This window comes from Equus przewalskii, chromosome 4, assembly GCF_037783145.1.
Source record: "Equus przewalskii isolate Varuska chromosome 4, EquPr2, whole genome shotgun sequence".
Classification (NCBI taxonomy): Eukaryota; Metazoa; Chordata; class Mammalia; order Perissodactyla; family Equidae; genus Equus; species Equus przewalskii.
This window is the reverse complement of record NC_091834.1, coordinates 95,753,842-95,776,632: the sequence shown is the minus strand read 5'-3', so window position 1 is coordinate 95,776,632 and position 22,791 is coordinate 95,753,842. Positions and strand designations below refer to the sequence as shown.

Genomic DNA, 22,791 nt, shown 5'->3' with positions numbered 1-22,791 from the left:
AGATCCCTTTTGTTCCTGGTTTGCTCAGTTTTTAATCAATGAATGCTGGTTTTTACCAAATGATTTTCCACTCTTAGTGAAATGATCATTCATTTTTTTCTCTTTAATTCTGTTAACATGGTCAATTATATTGAATAATTTCCTAATATTAATCCAAGCTTCTATTTCTGAAATAAAATCACCACCTTTATATGGTATATCATTCTCTTTAGATATTTCTGGATTTAATTTCCTAGTATTTTGTTGAGGATATTTGCATCAATGTTCATGAGTGACATTGGTTTTTAGATTTATTTTCTTGTGATGTCTTTGGTACTGAGATAATTCTGGCCTTAAAAGGTTAATTGGGCAGTGTTCCCTTCTCTTCAATTTTCCAGAAGATTTTGTGTAGGAGTGGTATTATTTCTTAGTTAAACATTTTATAAACTTTATCAGTAAAGCCAACTGGACTTGTAGTTTTTTGTGTGAAAAGATTTTTAATTATGAATTCAATATATTTAACATACTTAGAAATATTTATTTCTTCAATTTCTTTTTCAGTCAGTTTTGGTAATTTTTACCTTTTGAAACATTTTCCATTTCTTCAGGCTTTTCAATTGATTTCTCTCTAAGATAGTTTATTTTTGTTCTCTTCAATTTAAAATTAAAATTAAATTGTGATTATACTGTTGGTTGGTAGTGGATCAGGAAGTCAATAACTCTCATTTTATACACTCAAGGGCTGCATAATAATTTTTCAGTCAATAACAGACCACGTAAACAATGATGGTCCAATAAGATTATAATGGAGCTGAAAAATTCCTATCATCTAGTGACGTTGTTGCCATCGTGCTATGGATTATTCACGTGTTAGTGGTGATGCTGATGTAAACAAATCTACTGAGCTGACTGTAATATAAACGTCTGGCACATACAATTATGTGTAGTACATAATGCTGATAATTATAACAAATTACTATTTTACTGGCTTATGTATTTATATACTATAATGCTTTGTATTGTTATTTTAGAGTGTACATTTTATACTTGCAAAAAATTACTGTAAAACAGCACACCATATAGCCCAGCAGAAGCCTCAAACATCTCATGTTTACTGTATCTCTTGATTGCATCATTGTCTCCTGTGCTTGATTTAATCTTGCATTGTTTTGTTCATTATGGCCCCTAAGTGTACAAAATCCACTGTTATTATTGCCAGTAAGAGACCATGTCAAATGATTTACCTGGAAATGGAATTAAAAATTATTACAGACTATGACATAGGAGATCAGTGAATGATCACCAGTTGCCAGCCAGGCATGTGCCATTCCTCCATAGCTATGATCTTGAAGAACCAGAACAAAGTGAGGAAAGCTGTTAGAGAGTCTGCTTGATTGAAGGCAGTGAGATTTACAAAAATCCAAGAAGGGTCTATCAGAAATGGAGAAAATTCTAATGATCTGTATTGAAAACCAGACACAGAAATGTAATCCCTCTAGGCACCTTGATGACTACAGCTATAACAAAAAGTTTGCTTGTGATGTTGAAAGAAAATACTGGCCCAGTCTATGATGTTGAATTTACTACTAGCTGTGGATGGATTAAATGATTCAAGAATGGTTGGTCATTATACAATGTGAAAGTCAGTGGCAAGTCTGTGAGTGCTGATGTGCAGGTAGCTGAAGAATTTTTGGAAAGTCTAGGTAAGCTGAATGTTGAGGAAAATTACTTGCCAGAGAAAATATTCAATATGGATGAAACCTCCCTATTCTGGAAATGGATGAAAAAACTTTCATCCAAAAGGAGGCCAAGTCATTGCCAGATTTCAAAGCTTTTAAGGACAGGATAGCAGTCTTGCTTGGAGGCAGTGTTGGGGGCTACAAATTGAAGCTTTTTATGATATGGCCCAGGGAGAACCCCAAGGCCTTCAAGCATATCAATAATCACATACCATCAGTGTACTACAGGAGCAAGAGTTCATGGATGACTCAGCTCCTCTTCCAAGGTGCCCTCCTGAAAGGCTATGCCAGCAAAATGGAGAAGTAGTGTTTGAAGAATAGCATATGTTTAAAGATTCAAGTGCTTTTTGTTGATAACGCTCCTGGACATCTCTCTTTTATGGTGATCTTCATCCCAATATCAAACATGCAAACACCACCTCTTTGATCCAACCAATGGATTGAGGAGTTATAGCAGCTTTTAAGGCGTACTACTGGAGGAGGAACTTTGCTTAAGTAATTGCTGCAACTGAGGGAGACACTGACGCTATTTTGGAAGGATTACAATATCTCTGATTGCATCAAGAGCCTTGCTTGGGCTTGGGGTGATGTCACGAAGGAGGATATGAGCAGCCTCTGGATGAAGACACTCAAGAGGTTCATCCATGACTTCGAAGGATTTGCCAAAGATGAGGAGGTTGTAAACATCAGCAAGACTGGGGTTGAGATAGCAAACAACTTTAACATAAAGGTAGATAAGGGTGACATTTAAGAGCTCCTAGATGTGTCTCCTGAGGAATTTACTAATGAGGAGTTTGGGGAACTGGGACAGGAATTCATAACTGAAGACAAGAAAAGAGAAAAAGAAACTGCAGAAGAAAAAGAAGAACCCTTAAGAAAATTCATAGTGACTAGTTTAGCAAAAGCTTTTACAGACCTCAACAAGCCCCTCAGAAAGTTTGAAAAAGTGGATCCCAACGCTGAAAGGCTTTCATGAATAAAGAGGAATATTCATTGTGCATGATCTGCTTACAAGGAAATCAATGATCAATAAAGGAAACCACCATGGACATTTTTCTGAAAAGAATGATACCTCAAGGAGAGCCTCAGGCGGGTCATTCAGGAGGTATTCCAGAAGAAGGCATTGTTGTTACAGAATAGGACAGCTCCATGCATGCTAGCAGCCCTGAAGACTTTCCAGTAGCACAAGATGTGGAAATCGAAGACAGTGGTATGGATGATCTTGACACTGTGTAAGCCTAGGCTAATGTATATGTTTGTGTCTTAGTCTCTAAGAAAAAGCTTATAACAAACAATTAACAACAGAAAATAGCTTATAGAATAAGCATATAAAGAAAAAGAATATTGTTGTATGGCTATACATTGTATTTGTGTTTTAAGCTAAGTTTCATTATAAGGAGTCAAAAAAGTTTAAAAAAATTAAAGAGTCTATGATGGAAACAAATTACAGCAAGCTAAGGTTAATTTATCAACGAAGAAAGAAAAGTGTTTTTGTGTAAAATTAATGTAGCCTTATACAGTATAACTGTATACTGCACACTGATTCAGGGCTTACAGAGTCTGCAGTAGTGTACAATAATGTCCCAGGCCTTCACAGTCACTCACCACTCACTCACTGACCTACCCAGAGCAACTTCCAGTCCTGCAAGCTCCATTCATGGTAAGTGCTCTATACAGGCTTATCATTCTTTATCTTTTGTACAGTATTCTTACTGTACCATTTCTATGTTTAGATAGGTTTAGACACACGAATACTTACCATTGTGTCACAATTGCCTTTAGGATTCAGTATAGTAACATGCTGTATAGGTTTGTAGTCTAGGAGCAATAGACTATACAATATGACCTAGGCGTGTAACAGCCTATACCACCTAGGTTTGTGTGAGTATGCTCTATGATGTTCATACAATGATCAAACTGCCTACTGATGCATTTCACAGAATTTATCTCCATCATTAAGTGACACATGACTATACAGTCATAGTACCTATGCGAATGAATCCAAAATCTTTGGAGCATAATTTGATGCCAATAAAAAGCACTAGCATCAATACGTCTACCTTAAAAGCAGAAAATTCCAACTCTAGGAATTTATAACAGAAATAGAAATGACATGAATATCTAAGAATATTCATAGCATCATTTTTCATAGTAAGAGGGAAAAAAACACCAAAATTGATCAATAGAGGGGAAAACTAATAAGAAACGAGTACCTTATAATGTATTACTATGCAACTATATGTTTTGATAAAGGAAGGTATCTTATATATATTGTCAAATGAGAGAGAAAGAGGGTAAAATGAATTTTCACAGCATTATCGTTAAACCACTATGCAGATATCTGCTTAGAAAGTATCTCTGAGATTATATGGCAATCTGGTTGGGTTTGGGCAATTTGAGGAACTGGAAGGGAGATTATTCCCATTTTATACCCTGCTCCACCATTTGACGTTCTGAGATTTAACAGGTATACATAAAATGAAATCTAAAATCCAGATGAATGTTTTGTAAGTCTCACATTTCCTGTCTCACTCCAGCACCAAGCAGATTTCCAATTTACATTTTGTCAGTTGTTCCAGGTTGTAAATATAACTGCCTACATTAGGCTGTCCTTATGTTCTCCCCACTTTGAAGTGCCCAGCTGGTAATCAGAGACATGCCATACATAAAAGGCCAAAAGAATCTTGCTTGAATGCATACAGATGCACATGTGTTCAGAAGAGAGGAAACCTGAGACAATACCAGAGAGTGGAGTCGCATGTAGGTGTTGAACTTTTCCATCGTGTTCTGGAGAGTCCACAGATTAGGAGCAAGATCCCCTGTAAAATGAGTGAAGGAGAAATCAGGCTTTATAGGGGATTTTTCATGAAGTTAAGGCTTTGACTGAGACCAACAGCAGGCTTTTTTAGATACTGGTGCACATTTTAGAGGTAAATGTGGTATTTCTTACTGGGTGGTGGGGGCTGATTTTGGCTCTGAATAGACAAGAGAATCCTGTTCAGAACCTGGAATAAAGGGGAAAAGGCATGATGTGCTTAGAATTTGAGACATCTTCTGGAAAGCTAGGCTTAGGGCCTTTGGAGAAGGCAGCCTTGGTATTGAGAAGTCTCTGATTGGTGAGATTTCAGGTTTTTCCGATTAAACAAAAACCTTAAAAAGTTATGAAACTTAACTTGTCAAAATGGGATCAACTAAAAGTTTTTCTGCTCTCCCCAGGCTGATTGTTTAGGGAAACACTGAAGCTGGGCTAATTAAGAACAGGTACCTCAGTGACTGAACCCCCTTGGGAAAGATGGAGGCGGGATGGAAGGAGAGAGAGACAGAGACCCTCAGCTCCCACAGCACTGTCACTTCTGGAATTTTTCATAAGCATCTCCCTGAGATCAGTTTCCTTCTTCACCATGAATGGAGACAGCAGCAAGTTGCTCCAGCCCCTGGGCAGATGGAGTTATCCTTGGCTGAGCTCTGAAGAGCATTAGAGATGGCAGTGAAGCTTCTCCATAAGGTGAGTGTCTTCTCAGGGTTCTCCTCTACAAAGGAAAGAGAAAGAGAGGATCAGGATGGGAAGTTCTGGGCTTGGTGCCTTCTAGAACAAGGACACTTAGAGCCTAAAGAGTTTGCCATGGGAGCAGCAGAGCAGATGGGCTCATCTCCAAATGCCACATGCACAGCAGAGAGCAGGTAGAGTTCTTCTCTGAGCAGGTATAGTTCTTCTCTGACCCAACGCTAGGGATAGGCTCAACCAGGATCTTTTCTCTCATTTTCTTCATCTAGTGCTGCTTATGCAGAATTTATGAGAAAGAAGACCACTGAACTCTCCCAACATTTCTGTCCTTGAAACCAGTTGGTCCATCAGGAAAAGAGCCACATAGATATTGAGAAAGTTGCATCAGGAAGAGAAAGGAGGAAAGGAAAACGGTACCATGAGGCAGGAGGGGAAGATAAGAAGAGTAAGATTGAGGGGAAATGGCCTAACTATCTTGTCCAGGACCCAGTACTACTTAATCACATATTATACACCCACACCTCTATCATTTAACAAAAGTTTCCAGCTCTACTTATTGGGCTCAAGAATATTATAGATATCAAGATATATATATATATACACATATATATATACATGCACAAAACATATATATACAAATCATATCCTTGCCCTCATGGATTTTGCATTCTATAACATAGATGAACAATGAATAAATAGAATTAAATTTCCTTTTCCTCTTCCTTGCTTTCTTTTTCTTACGGCATGATTAATGAACTCACATACTATATATTTTACTTATTAGTCTTCTGTATGTTCTGTTCACGAGGATATTTGTTTCATGTTAAGTGAAGGAGTGAAATAAACAAACACATAACATAGTATCAGGAATACAAGTGCTACAAAGAAAACTAAAGTCCAAGAATTATCATGTCTTTCCTGTTTTGGGTTGGGCGATTGGAAAGAGTCCTTTGAGGAGATGACATTTGAGTTGGGATAGATGAAGTTAGGGGCAGAGATCCGGGAATCCTATGCAGCTTACAGCCTTGGATCTGTCAGTGCCAGGTGACATCTTCCTTCCTCCTAAGATTTTTAAAGAAAATGGAGTCAGAGAAGAATGAATCTGCTCTGGGAAATTGTCCCAAGCTCCAGAGTTTCCATTTGGAGATCTTGCTGCTCTGTAGTGTGGAGGTTTCAAAAACTGGAGAAAGCAAGGATGTTGGTATTGGACCCCCTGCCTCTTTTCTGCTGGTCCCAAGGTGGGGTCTATATATTTCCAGTATGGGTGAGGGCTGCGGTTCAAAGTTCCATGCTTTGAACATCATCTGGAATACAATGATGTCTTCTGGTACAGTGAACCTAAGAAGAAGTAGGACAGGCCTTGGAGAGGCTGATAATTCAGCTTCAAAACTGGCCACTTCAAGAGATCTTAGCCTCTGTCCCCTGTGAGAAGGCACATCCAGTGGGGAAAAAAAGACAAGGAAGGTTTTCCTTACAGCGATAGAGAAGAAGATATCATCACCCATTCCCAAGAGCTAGCCTTGAGCTACATTTGAGGTGAGAACATTTAGGTGTGACTTTGGCACAGCACGGTACTAGGGGCATCTCACCTGATCATCAAGTTGAAAATATTTTCTCATCCTAATCTGTCTTCCTTCTCTCTCGAGAGCAGAACCATGTGGAGCAGAGTTACCTCTCTTCTCGTCTCCAGGTTCCACAAGGAGCAGAAAGAAGCACTAAATGATGGGCAATCGCTCTAGTGCCACTGAATTCTGCCTTCTAGGCTTCCCTGGGTCCCAAGAGCTACATCGTATTCTTTTTGCTATATTCTTTTTCTTCTACACAGTGACATTAATGGGAAACACAGTCATCATCATGATTGTCTGTGTTGATAAACGCCTGCATTCCCCCATGTGTTTATTCCTTGGTCACTTCTCTGCCTTGGAGATCCTGGTGACATCCATTATCATCCCTGTGATGCTTTGGGAGTTGCTGCTCCCTGGGATGCAGACACTATCTCTGACTGCATGTGTTGCCCAGCTCTTCCTGTACCTTGCTGTGGGGTCCACAGAGTTTGTACTACTGGGAGTGATGGCTGTGGACCATTAACTGGCAGTCTGCAACCCTCTGAGGTACATCATCATTATGAACAGCCACACCTGCGTCTGGGTGGTAATTGTGTCATGGGTGTTTGGGTTTCTTTCTGAAATCTGGCCAGCCTATGCTACATTTAAGTTTACCTTCTGTAAATCAAATCTGTTAGACCATTATTTCTGTGACCAAGGACAACTGCTCAAACTATCCTGTGATGACACTCTTTTCACAGAGTTTGTTCTGTTTTTAATGGCTGTGGTGATTATCATTGGTTCCCTTGTCCCAACGATTGTCTCCTACACCTACGTCATCTCCACCATCCTCAAGATCCCCTCAGCCTCTGGCCGGAGGAAAGCCTTCTCTACATGTGCCTCCCACTTCACCTTTGTTGTGATCGGCTACGGCAGCTGCCTGTTCCTTTATGTCAAACCCAGCAAACTCAGCAAGCTGAGTATAACAAGATAGTTTCACTACTGCTTTCTGTCTTAGCCCCCTTCCTGAACCCTTTTATCTTCACTCTCTGGAATGACAAAGTCAAAGAGGCCCTTTGGGATAGTTTGAAACACTGCGGTCAACTCATCAAGGAATAACTCTTCTCTCAGTTTTAGATGTTATGATCTTCATTATGGATTATTTAGTAACCTAAAAAACTCTAACTCATCTTTTACCATTATCATTGATACAAAAATCAAACTTTCTGTACTGTTCCTGATCAGGCCTCGGAAGTAGACAAGGCAGGGAGAAATGAAACCCATTCTCTGCCCATTAGAACCTTATAGCTTTAGTTTCTGCTTACTTCCGCTGTTGAATTCAAAGAAGCATAACCTTGTAATGCAGGAGAAACTGGAAGAAGGAACGTATATATTTTTCTATTAACTCAATTAATTTGTTTGTAATCTATTTCAGAAAGTGCATTCCATGGAGGAGGAAGGAAATGGAGAAGGAGGTGAGATGAGGTCGAGGGCATAATCATGGTACAAGGGAGAGATGCTCATTTTATTTTTTCATCAACTGTTTCCCCCTCTTTTCCCATATATTTGTGCAATTTCTTGACAAGATAGACATATGCATTTTAAATACCCAAGGATTCTCCTTTTCTCTGGTTGTCTGTCTTGTCACCCTGTCCCCATCGCAAGTGCAAAGGTAATGTAGTGTCTGTACATTTTGCCACAGAAGCAATCTAGAGTGATGATATAGGAATTAGAATGCTTCTCATTCAGCAAACATTTGTGATATAAAGAACATGGAAATATTTGGGAATAAAAATGTACAAACAGTCCCTTTTGATAAAGTTCAGTGTGTTGCTGAAACCTCTTCTCTTGGTAGTGTGTATGGGATAGATACAAATAAGAATTGAATGACGAAATCGAGAGAGAGCATCCAGTGTGTTCCAGCTGCTTAAAGCAACAATTTCTGTTCAGATTCCTCCCAGACCCAGACTTCAGGTCTCATAACACGTGTTAAGCCTTTGTCTCCCAAAAACAAGTGTCTCAGTACCTTTCCATAGATCTCTTCTGTGGGCAGAGTTAAAAAAAAAAGAGGCTACCCTCTTAACTCCAAGTCCTCAGTAATTCCAGGGCATGGATGTTTGACAATGGAATTGTAAGAATTTCATAGTGTTGCAGAAAGGGCTTTGAAGGAAGGAATTTACTTAAATGATAACACTCAGCACATCCTGGCAGCCCTGAAGTGAGTTGGGAAATTGAGCTGCCCAGCAGTGGGTTGATGGGATTACTTACAGTTCAAAGGGTGTTGTGTGAGGATGCCTTCCTTCCTGGTGAGGAGATGCAAGACCACCATGTGTGGTTGAGTTGTTGGCACTGAATATGGGCAGGAGCTGAGGTGATGAGTAGGGCCTTAAATCAAGCCCATGCTCTGCCAGCCAATCAATGAGAACTGGTGGGGCTGCATTGGCTGGAGAGAGTTGAAGGCTGACACAAATCTACCTCTGTTTTCCAGGCTCATGACATGAGGTCTGTTCTCACTCGGTGGATACCATTTTTGTAATTCACTAACCCAGAGAGGATGCCTTTTCAACAAAGGCTTTGTGTGGCCTAAGTTGTTCCTGGGCTGGTGGAGACAAATTAGGAGGATGGAGAAGAGTCCCTCATTGCCATCCACTACAGTTTCTTTAGTTCTTCTACCTGTCACCACCCAGGCCTCTTGCTCTCTGTCTTGCTCACCCTTGTTAACCCACCAACATTCATGTTCTTCTCTTATAAATTGGTAAGTTCACAAAAGGTAAATATAAATGGCTTTTGAAAATAGGAGAAGAACTCAACCCTATTCAAAGTTAAAGAACAGAAGATTTAACAGGACTATTTTTTGAATAGCAGCTATTTTTCACACAATGGGCTGAAAATATAGCAGTGAACATAATGGACAGGGTTCCTTCCCTGATAGAGTATATTTGATGAAGACTGCTATTACCATATGTAATAAAACCCTGTCTACAATAGCGAATCATTTCAAAAAAGAAACCGTGAGATTTTCTTAAGTCTAGGAGTGATCTTTGGAACAGTTCCTGTAAGTTGTGAGGGAGAAGTTGTTTGGGCAGAGGGTGAAGCTGAGCTGTACGGAAGTTGCAACAGAGGCTTCAATCCTACAGGCAACTGATCCCAAAGGGAGCTCTAAGCTAGGATGGCTCTTGAGAGGTGTCCTGAATTGTGCCCCTGATTAAAACACAGGAGCTAGGCATTTACCCTTCTGCATCAGCAGGCCATTGAGTATGGACTGCCTTAGGGGGAGGACTCTAATCTTGAGGAGGTATTTCTCTTTGACTAAGGGCAATTTCTGGAGATAGCTGTGGGCTGGAGGAGTGGGCACCTGGGTCCTGAAGGGGGATCTGGACAAGGCACACAGCTTCTACTACAAGGGTATTTGCAGTACACCTGACAAGGAAACTGAACATGTCTGAGGAGGTTGGGGAAAGCCTCTACAAGACAGTGATCTTCAACTGATATCTGGCATTAACTAGGTCAAGCTGGGTGGGAAATGGGAGGAGCACTCTAAGAGATGGAGAAGCATGTGCTAAAGCCCCTTAAAGAACTTGACTTATTAGTCAATTAGTCATTAGCATTTCTGGACACCACAGGGTGAAGAACCAGGAACACAAGACGACATTAGAGAAAAGCATTTGTAGAAATCATGAAGGGCCTTACAGGACTTGGGGCTTTGATAAAGGGCAGTGAGAAGGTTTTAATCAGAGGAGAGACCTGATCCAATCTGTGTCTTAAAAGATGACTTAGTGTGCTACAGGGAGAACTGAGTAGAAAGAGGGAAGCAAGGAGTGACGTCAGCATCATGGCAGAGTGAGGTCTCTCAGAAATCTTCCCCCTCCAATATACAATGAAAAAAATAGATACTCCAAGAGAGGACATCCAAACTCAACACAAAAAAACATCAGAGAGAGCCATGCAGATGGAAGGTGGAGAGGCTGGAGTCCCTCCAGGAGGAGCTGGAATGGGGTAAGAGAAATATTCACTCCCTCCCCTAAAGACTGAGATCAGGACCGTGGGAGGCCTTGGAGAGAGAAGGATCAGGGGAGGGGACAGTTGTCCACAGGAACTTCAAGGAATCCTAGGGCCCCTGCAGCCTAGAGGGAAGCTGTCTACCAGAGTGAAAGCTTTCATGGGGGGAGAGAAGTGACCTCATCAAGTCAACACCCCAGGAGAGCAGAGGGAGAAAGCCCCAAGAATACACAGGAGAAAACGCCTCTTCCCCCACCTGCTCAGCGTGGCTCCAGCCCCTAGGATTTCTGCTGAAGGCGGAAGGCTCAGAAAACGGAGCTCTTGATCCCCACCCAGTGGCGATAGGTGGTAACTGCAACCTAATAATGCCAGGATGCAAAAAAGACAGACCCTCTAGCAACATCAAACACTGTATTAGATCTCCAGACCAGAAAGAAAATGACAAGTATCCAGAAATCAGTCCTGAGGATGCAGAAATACGTAATCTAAATGACAAAGAATTCAAAACAGCTATCATCAAAAAAATCAATGAGTTAAAAGAGAATGTAGAGAAACAATTCAATGAGTTCAGGAACTACTTCACAAAAGAGCTTGAAACTATAAAGAAGAATCAAGCAGAAATATTAGAGATGAAAGACACAATGGAAGAAATAAAACAAAATATGGATTCCCTGAACACTTGAGCAGACACTATAGAGGAACATATCAACATAATAGAAGATAGACATGTTGAAATGCTCCAGACAGAGGAAGAGAGAACTAAGACTAAAAAGAAATGAAGAAAGTCTCCGAGAAATATCTGACTCAATTAGGAAATGCAACATAAGAATTATAGATATTAAAGAAGGAGAAGAGAAGGAGAATGGAGTAGAAAGCTTCTTCAAAGAAATGATAGCAGAGAACTTCCCAAACCTAGGGAAGGAAATCCATGTGGAAGAGGCTAGCAGATCTCCTAAATGTGTCAATGTAAAAAGACCTACTGTCAGGCATATAGTAGTAAAACTGTCAAAACTGAATCATAAAGAAAGAGTACAAAGGGCAGGAAGGCAGAAGAAAATAACCTATGGAGGAATCCGCATCAGGCTTTCAGCAGATTTCTCTGCAGAAAACTTACAGGCTAGGAGAGGCTGGAATGACATATTCAAATCATTGAAGGACAAAAACTTTCAGCCAAGAATACTCTAATCAGTGAAAATATCCTACAGATATAATGGAGAAATAAAAACTTTCCCAGACAAACATAAGCTAAGGGAGTTTAATGATCAAAGGGACATTTCACCAACAAGAAACAACACTTATAAATATCTATGCACCCAACACAGGAGCACCAAATTACATAAAGCAACTATTAGCAAACCTAAAAGAAGACATTAATAATAACACAATAATAGTAGGGGACCTCAACACTCCACTCACATCAATGGATAGATTACCCAGGCAGAAAACCAACAAGGAAACAGTAGAATTAATGAAAAGCTAGGTCAGATGGACTTAATAGACATGTATAGAACACTCCATCCAAAAACAGAAGAATACACATTCTTCTCAAGTGCACACAGAACATTCTCAAGAATAGATCATATGTTGGGAAACAAGGCAAGCTTCAATAAAGTTAAGAAGATTGAAATAATAACAAGCATCTTTTCTGATCACAATGCTATAAAACTAGAAATTAATTACAAGAAAAGAGCTGAGAAAAGGATAAAGATGTGGAGACTAAACAACATACTGTTGAATGAGCAATGGATGGTTGAAGAAATTAAAGCAAAAATCAAAAAATATCTGGAGACAAATGAAAATGAAAACATACCATACCAACTCATATGGGATGCAGCAAAAGCCATATTAAGAGGGAAATTCATTGCAATACAGGTAGACTTTAACAAACAAGAAAAAAACCAAATAAGCAATCTCAAAATACACCTAATTGAATTAGAAAAAAGACTAACAAACAAAGCTCAAAGTCAGTAAAAGGAGAGAAATAATAAAAACCAGAGCATAAATTAATGCTATTGAAACAAAAAAGGCACTAGAAAGGATCAATGAAACAAGGAGCTGGTTCTTTGAGAAGATAAATAAAATTAACAAACTCCTAGCCAGACTTACAAAAAGAAAAAGCTCAGATAAATAAAATTAGAAATGAAAGAGGAGGAATGATAATGGATATCACATAAATACAATGGATTATAAGAGAATACTACAAAGAACTATTTAGCAAGAAAATAGACAATCTAGAGGAAATGGATAAATTCTTAGATTCTTACCACCTCCCAAAGTTGAATCAAGAAAAAATAGAGAATCTGAATAGACCAATCACAAGGAAACAGATTGAAACAGCAATCAAAATCTTCCCAAAGAATGAAATCCCAGGACCAGATGGATTCCCTGAGAAGTTCTACCAAACTTCCAGAGAGGATTTAACACCTATCCTTCTCAAGCTATTCCAAAAAGTTAGGGATGATGGAACGCTTCCTAGCACATTCTAAGAGGCCAACATCATGCTGATAACAAAGCCTCACAAGGACAACACAAAAAAGGAAAGCTACAGGCCAATATCGCTGATGAACATAGATGCAAAAATCCTCAACAAAATATTGGCAACTCAAATACAGCAATACATCAAAAAGATCATACATCTTGATCAAGTCGGATTTATACCAGGGACACAGGGATGATTCAACATCCACAAATCAATCAATGTGATACACCACATTAACAAAATGAGGAATAAAAACCACATCATCATTTCAATAGATGCAGAGAAAGCATTTGACAAGATCCAATAGCCATTTATAATAAAAATTCTTAACAAAATGGGGATAGAAGGAAATTACCTCAACATAATAAAGGTCATATATGACAAACCCACAGCCAATATCATACTCAATGGGCAAAAACTGAACACCATCCCTCTGAGAATAGGAACAAGACAAAGGTGCCCACTCTCACCACTCTTATTCAACAAAGTACTGGAGTTTTTGGTCACAGCAATTAGGCAAGAGAAAGGAATAAAGGGAATCCAAATACGGAGTGAAGAAGTGAAATTCTCACTGTTTGCAGATGACATGATCTTTTTATTTATTCATTTATTTATTTTTTTATTAATGTTATGATAGATTACAAGCTTGTGAGATTTCAGTTGTACATTTTTGTTAGTCATGTTGTGGGTACACCACTTCCCCCTCCGTACCCTCCCCCCACCCCCCCTTTTCCCTGGTAACCACCGATCAGATCTTCTCAATATACTAATTTCCACCTATGAGTGGAGTCATATAGAGATCGTCTTTCTCTGACTGACTTATTTCGCTTAACATAATGCCCTCGAGGTCCATCCACGTTGTTGTGAATGGGCCAATTTCGTCTTTTTTTATGGCTGAGTAGTATTCCATTGTGTATATATACCACATCTTCTTTATCCAATCATCAGTTTCTGGGCATGTAGGCTGGTTCCATGTCTTGGCTATTGTAAATAATGCTGCGATGAACATAGGGGTGCAACGGACTCTTGAGATATCTGTTATCAGGTTCTTAGGATAGATACCCAGTAATGGGATGGCTGGGTCATAGGGTATTTCTATTTTTAACTTTTTGAGAAATCTCCATACTGTTTTCCATAGTGGCTGTACCAGTTTGCATTCCCACCAACAGTGTATGAGGGTTCCTCTTTCTCCACAACCTCTCCAACATTTGTCGTTCTTGGTTTTGGATGTTTTTGCCAATCTAACGGGGGTAAGGTGATATCTTAGTGTAGTTTTGATTTGCATTTCCCTGATGATTAGCGATGATGAACATCTTTTCATGTGTCTATTGGCCATATTCATATCTTCTTTTGAGAAATGTCTGTTCATGTCCTCTGCCCATTTTTTGATCGGGTTGTTTGTTTTTTTGTTGTTAAGCAGTGTGAGTTCTTTGTATATTATGGAGATTAACCCTTTGTCGGATAAGTGGCTTGTAAATATTTTTTCCCAATTAGTGAGCTGTTTTTTTGTTTCAATTCTGTTTTCCCTTGCCTTGAAGAAGCTCTTTAGTCTGATGAAGTCCCATTTGTTTATTCTTTCTATTGTTTCCCTCAACTGAGGAGTTGCAGTGTCCGAAAAGATTCTTTTGAAACTGATGTCAAAGAGTGTACTGCCTATATTCTCTTCCAAAAGACTTATTGTCTCAGGCCTAATCTTTAGGTCTTTGATCCATTTTGAGTTTATTTTGGTGTGTGGTGAAAAAGAATGGTCAATTTTCAATCTTTTGCATGTGGCTGTCCAGTTTTCCCAGCACCATTTGTTGAAGAGACTTTCTTTTCTCCATTGTAGGCCCTCTGCTCCTTTGTCGAAGATTAGCTGTCCATAGATGTGTGGTTTTATCTCTGGGCTTTCAATTCTGTTCCATTGATCTGTGGACCTGTTTTTGTACCAGTACCATGCTGTTTTGATCACTGTAGCTTTGTAGTATGTTTTGAAATCGGGGATTGTGATTCCGCCGGCTTTGTTTTTCTTGCTCAGGATTGCTTTAGCAATTCGCGGTCTTTTGTTCCCCCATATGAATTTTAGGATTGTTTGTTCAATTTCTGTGAAGAATGTTCTTGGGATTCTGATTGGGATAGCATTGAATCTGTATATTGCTTTAGGTAGTATGGACATTTTAACTATGTTTATTCTTCCAATCCATGTACAAGGAATGTTTTTCCCTCTCTTTATGTCATCGCCTATTTCTTTCAAGAAAGTCTTGTAGTTTTCATTGTATAGATCCTTCACTTCCTTGGTTAAGTTTATCCCAAGGTATTTTATTCTTTTCGTTGCGATTGTGAATGGGATAGAGTTCTTGAGTTCTTTTTCTGTTAGTTTATTGTTAGTGTATAGAAATGCTACTGATTTATGCACGTTAATTTTATACCCTGCTACTTTGCTGTAGTTGTTGATTATTTCTAATAGTTTTTCTGTGGATTCTTTGGGGTTTTCTATGTATAAGATCATGTCGTCTGCAAACAACGAGAGTTTTACTTCTTCGTTACCTATTTGGATTCCTTTTATTTCTTTTTCCTTCCGAATTGCTCTGGCCAGCACCTCCAGTACTATGTTGAATAGGAGTGGTGAAAGTGGGCACCCTTGTCTTGTTCCTGTCCTCAGAGGGATGGCTTTCAGCTTTTGTCCATTGAGTATGATGTTGGCTGTGGGTCTATCATATATGGCCTTTATTATGTTGAGGTACTTTCCTTCTATACCCATTTTACTGAGGGTTTTTATCATAAATGGGTGTTGGATCTTGTCGAATGCTTTCTCTGCATCTATTGAGATGATCATGTGGTTTTTGTTTTTCATTTTGTTGATGTAGTGTATCACATTGATTGACTTGCGGATGTTGAACCATCCCTGTGTCCCTGGTATAAATCCCACTTGATCATGGTGTATAATCTTTTTGATGTATTGCTGTAATCGGTTTGCCAAAATTTTGTTGAGGATTTTTGCATCTATGTTCATCAGTGATATCGGCCTGTAGTTCTCCTTCTTTGTGTTGTCCTTGTCAGGTTTGGGGATCAGAGTGATGTTGGCTTCATAGAATGTGTTAGGGAGTTCTCCATCTTTCTCAATTTTCTGGAACAGTTTGAGGAGAATAGGTATTAAGTCTTCTTTGAATGTTTGGTAGAATTCTCCAGAGAAGCCGTCTGGTCCTGGACTCTTGTTTTGGGGGAGGTTTTTGATTACCGTTTCTATTTCCTTACTTGTGATTGGTCTATTCAGATTCTCCATTTCTTCCTGATTCAGTTTGGGGAGATTGTAGGAGTCTAGGAATTTGTCCATTTCTTCCAGGTTGTTCAATTTGTTGGCATATAGTTTTTCATAGTATTCTCTTATGATCTCTTGTATTTCATTGGTATCTGTTGTGATTTCTCCTCTGTCATTCCTGATTTTATTAATTTGCGATTTCTCTCTTCTTTTCTTGGTGAGTCTGGCTAGGGGTTTGTCAATTTTGTTAATTCTTTCGAAGAACCAACTCTTTGTTTCATTGATCCTTTCTATTGTCTTTTTTGTTTCAATATCGTTTATTTCTGCTCTTATTTTTATTATTTCCCTCCTTCTACTGACTCTGGGCTTTGTTTGTTCTTCTTTTTCTAGTTCTGTTAGGTGTCGTTTGAGGTTGCTTACGTGAGCTTTTTCTTGTTTAGTGAGGTGAGCCTGTATTGCAATGAATTTCCCTCTTAGGACTGCTTTTGCTGCATCCCAAATGATTTGGTATGTCGTGTTCTCATTTTCATTTGTCTCCAGATAATATTTGATTTCTTCTTTAATTTCTTCAATGATCCATTGTTTGTTGAGAAGCGTGTTGTTTAGTCTCCACATTTTTGCACCTTTCTCTGCTTTTTTCTTGTAGTTGATTTCTAGTTTAATAGCGTTATGATCAGAAAAGATGCTTGATATTATTTCAACTCTCTTGTATTTATTGATGTTTGCTTTGGTTCCCAAAATATGGTCAATCCTTGAGAATGTTCCATGTGCACTTGAGAAGAATGTGTAACCTGCTGTTTTTGGATGAAGTGTTCTATATATATCTATTAAGTCCATCTGGTCTAATTTTTCATTTAATTCTATTATTTCCTTGTTGATTTTCTGTCTGGATGTTCTGTCCATTGGTGTTAATGGTGTGTTGAGGTCCCCTACTATTATTGTATTGTTGTTGATGTCTTCTTTTAGTTCTATTGAGAGTTGCTTTACAAATTTTGGTGCTCCTGTGTTGGGTGCGTATACATTTATAAGTGTTATGTCTTCTTGGTGGAGAGTCCCTTTTATCATTATATACTGTCCCTCTTTATCTTTCTTTATCTGTTTTGCTTTGAAATCTACCTTGTCTGATATTAGTATAGCGACACCTGCTTTCTTTTGTTCATTATTAGCTTGGAGTATTGTTCTCCATCCCTTCACTCTGAGTCTGTGTTTGTCTTTGGGGCTGAGGTGTGTTTCCTGGAGGCAGCATATTGTTGGATCTTGTTCTTTGATCCATCCTGCCACTCTGTGTCTTTTGATTGGGGAGTTCAATCCATTTACATTTAGAGTGATTATTGAGACTTGGGGGCCTACCACTACCATTTTGTGTCTTGTTTTCCGGTTTTCTTCAGTTTCCTTTGTTTCTCGTCCCATGGTTTAATCTGTTCTGATGTAGAGCTGCTACTCTCTGTTGTTGTCCTTCTACTTATCTCCTCTGCTCTTGGTTTTGTAGCCCCTTTCCTTTTTTGGATTTTTCAGGAATGAGGGTTTTCCTGAAGAGGAGGTTTTGTGGCAATGAACTCCCTTAATTTTTGTTTATCTGGGAAAGTTTTTATTTCTCCATCGTATTTGAAGGATATTTTCGCTGGGTAGAGAATTCTCAGCTGTAGATTTTTGTCCTTCAGATTTTTGAATATATCATTCCACTCTCTTCTAGCCTGTAAAGTTTCTGCTGAGAAATCTGCTGATAGCCTGATGGGGGTTCCTTTGTAGGTTAGTTTCTTTTGCCTGGCTGTCCTTAATATTTTCTCCTTGTCGTTGACTTTTGCTAGCTTCACTACTATATGCCGTGGAGTTGGTCTTCTTGCATTGATAAAGTTTGGAGATCTATTGGCTTCTGTCACCTGAAGATCCATCTCCCTCACCAGATTTGGGAAGTTCTCAGCCATTATTTCTTTGAATAGGTTTTCTGCCCCTTTCTCCTGCTCTTCTCCCTCTGGTATACCTATAATCCTTACGTTGCATCTCCTAATTGTGTCTGATAATTCTCGGAGAGTTTCTTCATTTCTTTTAAGTCTTGCTTCTCTCTCCTCCTCTGCCTGCAACAATTCTATATTGCCATCTTCCAAATTGCTAATTCTTTCCTCCATATTATCGGCCCTACTGTTCAGAGCATCTAGATTTTTCTTAAACTCCTCTATTGTGTTCTTCATTTCCAATATTTCTGTTTGGTTCTTCTTTATCGTATCAAACTCTTTTGTGACATAGCTCCTGAACTCGTTGAGTTGTCGGTCAGAATTCTCTCTTAACTCATTGAGAATCTTAATGATGGCTGTTTTGAAGTCATCATCATTTAGGTTATATATCTCATTTTCTTTGGGATTGTTTTCTGTGTATTTGTTACTTTCTTTCTGTTCTGGAGATTTAATGTATTTTTTCATATTGCTTGATGTTGTTGATTTGTGCCTCCGCATGGAGATAGAGTTTAGTTGCTCCTTTCACTTGTTTCAGCTGCTGCGGTGGGGGGAGCAGCTGTTTATACTTCACCAACCAGGAACCCTGTCCGTAGTTGCTAACTGGGCCTGGGCCCCTCTTCGTAGCCACAGTGGCCCTTTGGATTCCCTCCTCTGCCGTGGGGGCCGTCACAGGGGGGCTTCAGGCTGCAGGTGCCTACTGTTGTTGCCCACCTAGATGCGCTCTCTCCTTGGGGTCTGCAACGGTGTTATGGGCTTTTCCAGCGGCCAGGGGTGGGATCACTTATATTTGTCGCTCCGTTGCTGTCGGCACCCACCAAATCTCACTTGTCCTCTATGGGTCGCAGGAGAGCTATTGGCATCTTCTACAGTCTGTGGTTAGTACACCTAGCTATGCTGCTTTTGCCCTGGGGTCTTCCAGCCTTGTGGCTGGCGGCTGGGTGCCTTCTACTGGTGCTGTGCAGAGGCTTTCCCTAAGGCTGCTGTGAGCCTATAGGGTTTCCCCCTAGGCTACTAAGCTGGGTCTCTGGAACTCTCTCCAGCCCCAGTCCTCTCCGAGATCTCCGGCAATCCCTAGTCCCACGGGGCGGGCAACGGCAGCTGGGGTTCGCCCCGCCCTCTGGGCTTCTCTCCGGGCCTCTCCCGGGAGCCCTGAATGCTGGGCGTGGCCCCTCTGCTAATGGCAGACAGAGAGTTTTGTCTGCTGCCTGGCGGAGCTCCGGCGCTTCCCCTCCGGGTCGCAGAACCGGCCTTTGAAAGTTCCCCCCGCCCCGGTCCTCTCCGAGATCTCTGGCAATCCCTAGTCCCACGGGGCGGGCAATGACAGCTGGGAGACCTCCGTGCCCTCCGTGTCTCTCTCTGGGACCCTCCGGGCGCCCTGAGCACCAGGCTGGGTCTCCCCGCCAATGGCGGGGGGAGACTCTCCCCGCGGGCTCAGGTGTGCAACTCCAAAGTTTCCCTCTGCATTTAGGAGTAATTGCGGGGGGTTTAGGTAGGGTTCTGGTCACCTGTTTCCACCGTCGCTCCTCTGTTGTGTTCTCGCTCCTGCCCTAGATGTGTGTGGATCCTCTGGGGGCGTCCGTTGGAAGAAAGCCGCTTGCGGGTACTAGGCTGCCCCTCGGGGTCGGAGAGTTTTCACCTATTTCCACATCCTCCCGGAGGAAAGTCCATCCGCCTTCCGATGTATAGTCGCGTGGGTGTCTCAGACGTCCTGAGATGCTGTCTGGATATCCTTTGTCAAGCGATAAGTGTCCAAATAATTGTAGACTCGAAGGGCGAGAGACAAAGAGGACTACTCATACTCACGGCGCCATCTTGGCTCTCCTCCGATGACATGATCTTTATATAGAAAATTCTAAAGAATCCATCAGAAAACTATTAGAAATAATTAACAACTACATTAAAGTTGTGGGGTACAAAGTCAACTTACAAAAATCAGTTGCATTTCTGTACTCTAATAACGAACTTACAGAAAGAGAACTCAAGAATACAATTCCATTTACAATCGCAAAAAAAGAATAAAGTACCTAGGAATAAATTTAACTCCGCAGGTGAAGGGCTTATACAATGAAAATTGTAAGACATTATTGAAAGAAATAGATAATGACATAAAGAGATGGAAAGAGATTCCATGCACGTGGAATGGAAGAATAAACAGTTAAAATGCCCATACTACCCAAAGCAATCTACAGCTTCAATGCAATCCCAATCAGAATCCCAATGACATTCTTCATGGAAATAGATCAAAGAATCCTAAAATTCATATAGAGCAACCAAAGACCCTGAATTGCTAAAGCAATACTGAGAAAAAAGAACAAAGCTGGAGGCATCACAATCCCTGACATCAAAATGTACTACAAAGCCATAGTGATCAAAATGGCATGGTACTGGTACAAACACAGGCACACAGACCAATGGAACAGAACTGAATGCCCAGAAATAAAACCATACATATATGGACAGCTAATCTTCAACAAAGGAGCCGAGAACATACAATGGAAAAAAGACAGTCTCTTCAATAAATGATATCGGGAAAACTGGACAGCCACATGCTAAAGAATGAAAGTAGACCATTATCTCATGCCATACACAAAAATTAACTCAACATGGATCAAAGACTTGAAGACAAGCCCTGAAACCATAAAACTCCTGGAAGATAATACAGGTAGTACACTCTTTGACGTTAAACTTACAAGGATCTTTTCGAATACCATGTCTTCTCAGACAAGGGAAACAGAAGAAAAAATAAACAAATGAGAGTTCATCAGACTAATGAGCTTCTGCAAGGCAAAAGAAACTAGGATCAAAACCAAAAGACAGGGCCCGGGCCTATGGCCAAGTGATTGGTTTCGTGAGCTCCGCTTTGGTAGTCCAGGGTTTTGCTGGTTAGGATCCTGGGTGCGGACATGGCACCACTCATCAAGCCATGCTGAGGCAGCATCCCACATGCCACAATTAGAAGGACCCACAACTAAAAATATACAGCTATATACCGAGGGGCTTTGGAGAGAAAAAGGAAAAAAATAAAACCTTTAAAAAAAGAAACAAAAGACAACCTATCAATTGGGAGAAAATATTGCTATCATATATCCAACAAGCGGTTAATATCCATAATACATAAGGAACTCACACAGCTGAACAACAAAAAACAAACAGCCCAATCAAAAAATGGGCAGAGGATATGAACAGACATTTTTCCAAAGAAGATATACAGATGGCCAATAAACACATGAAAAGATGTTCAACATCACTAATCATCAGGGAAATGCAAATCAAAACTACACTGATACCATCTTATGCCTGTGAAAATGGCTGTAATCACAAAGACTAAAAATAATAAATGTTGAAGAGGGTGTGGAGAGAAGGGAACCCTCATACACTGCTGGTGGGAATGCAAACTGGAGCAGCCACTATGGAAAACAGTATGGAGATTCCTCAAAAAACTAAAAATAGAACTACCATATGACCCAGCTATCCACTACTGGGATCTACCCAAACAATTTGAAATCAACAATCCAAAGTAACATATGTACCCCTATGTTCACTGCAGCACTATTCACAATAGCTGTGACATGGAAACAATCCAAGTGCCCATTGACTGATGATTGGATAAAGAAGATGCAGTATATATATATACAATGGAATACCCAGCCATAAAAAAAGACAAATTCATCCCATTTGCAATAACATGGAAAGACCTGGAGGGAATTTATGCTTAGCAAAATAAGCCAGACTGAGAAAGACAAACACCAGATGACTTCACTCATATGTGGAATATAAACAAGCACATGAGCAAAGAAAACAGTTCCATGGTTACCAGGGGAAGGGGGGTGGGTACAGGGATTGAAGGGGAGCACCTATATGGTGACAGACAAGAAATAACGTACAACTGATATTTCACAATGATGTAAATTATTATGAACTCAAATTAAAAAAAAAAAAAAGAGGGAAGCAAGGGCAGACATGAAGGTGAGTTAAGAGGCTTTGCTGGCAGGCAGGTAAGGGTTATCCTGTCTCGTTCCCTCCTGTGCGGATAGGGCCTTGACCCTTGGGGCAATAACCCTGTCTGTTCCACTAGATCATCAAAATGAATTTTTCTTTCTCTGGGCCTTGATGACTTCTCCTCTTGCCTGTGTCCCCATGTGCTTGTGGGGGAAACTCAAACATAGACATGGAATGGCCTTGAGCTTTGGCCAAGTTGGAGTTTGGACATTTACCAGTTTTACCCACCTGTAAATTCCAGTAGTCTAGAATAAGTTTAAGTACTGGGTCTGAGTGACCTATAATGTTGCCTGGGAAGAGTTCAGTCTGACAAAAAGATTAGCTTTGCAGAGGGGTTCTATGACAAAAGGTCGTGAG

At 40.2% G+C, this 22,791-nt stretch overlaps 1 long non-coding RNA gene and 1 pseudogene across 1 annotated transcript in view; one reads left to right on the top strand and one right to left on the bottom strand.

Moving 5' to 3' along the window:
• Positions 1–289: 289 nt before the first annotated feature.
• LOC139082925 (uncharacterized) overlaps positions 290–22,791 on the bottom strand; it is a 40,369-nt gene continuing 17,867 nt past the window's right edge. The window contains exons 3-4 of the long non-coding RNA XR_011539293.1: positions 4,984–5,248; positions 290–4,537 (exon numbers count right to left, since the gene is read on the bottom strand). This is a non-coding gene — a long non-coding RNA (uncharacterized lncRNA). The remainder of the gene's footprint in view (positions 4,538–4,983; positions 5,249–22,791) is intronic.
• On the top strand, positions 6,943–7,886 carry LOC103541070 (olfactory receptor 9A4-like; annotated as a pseudogene).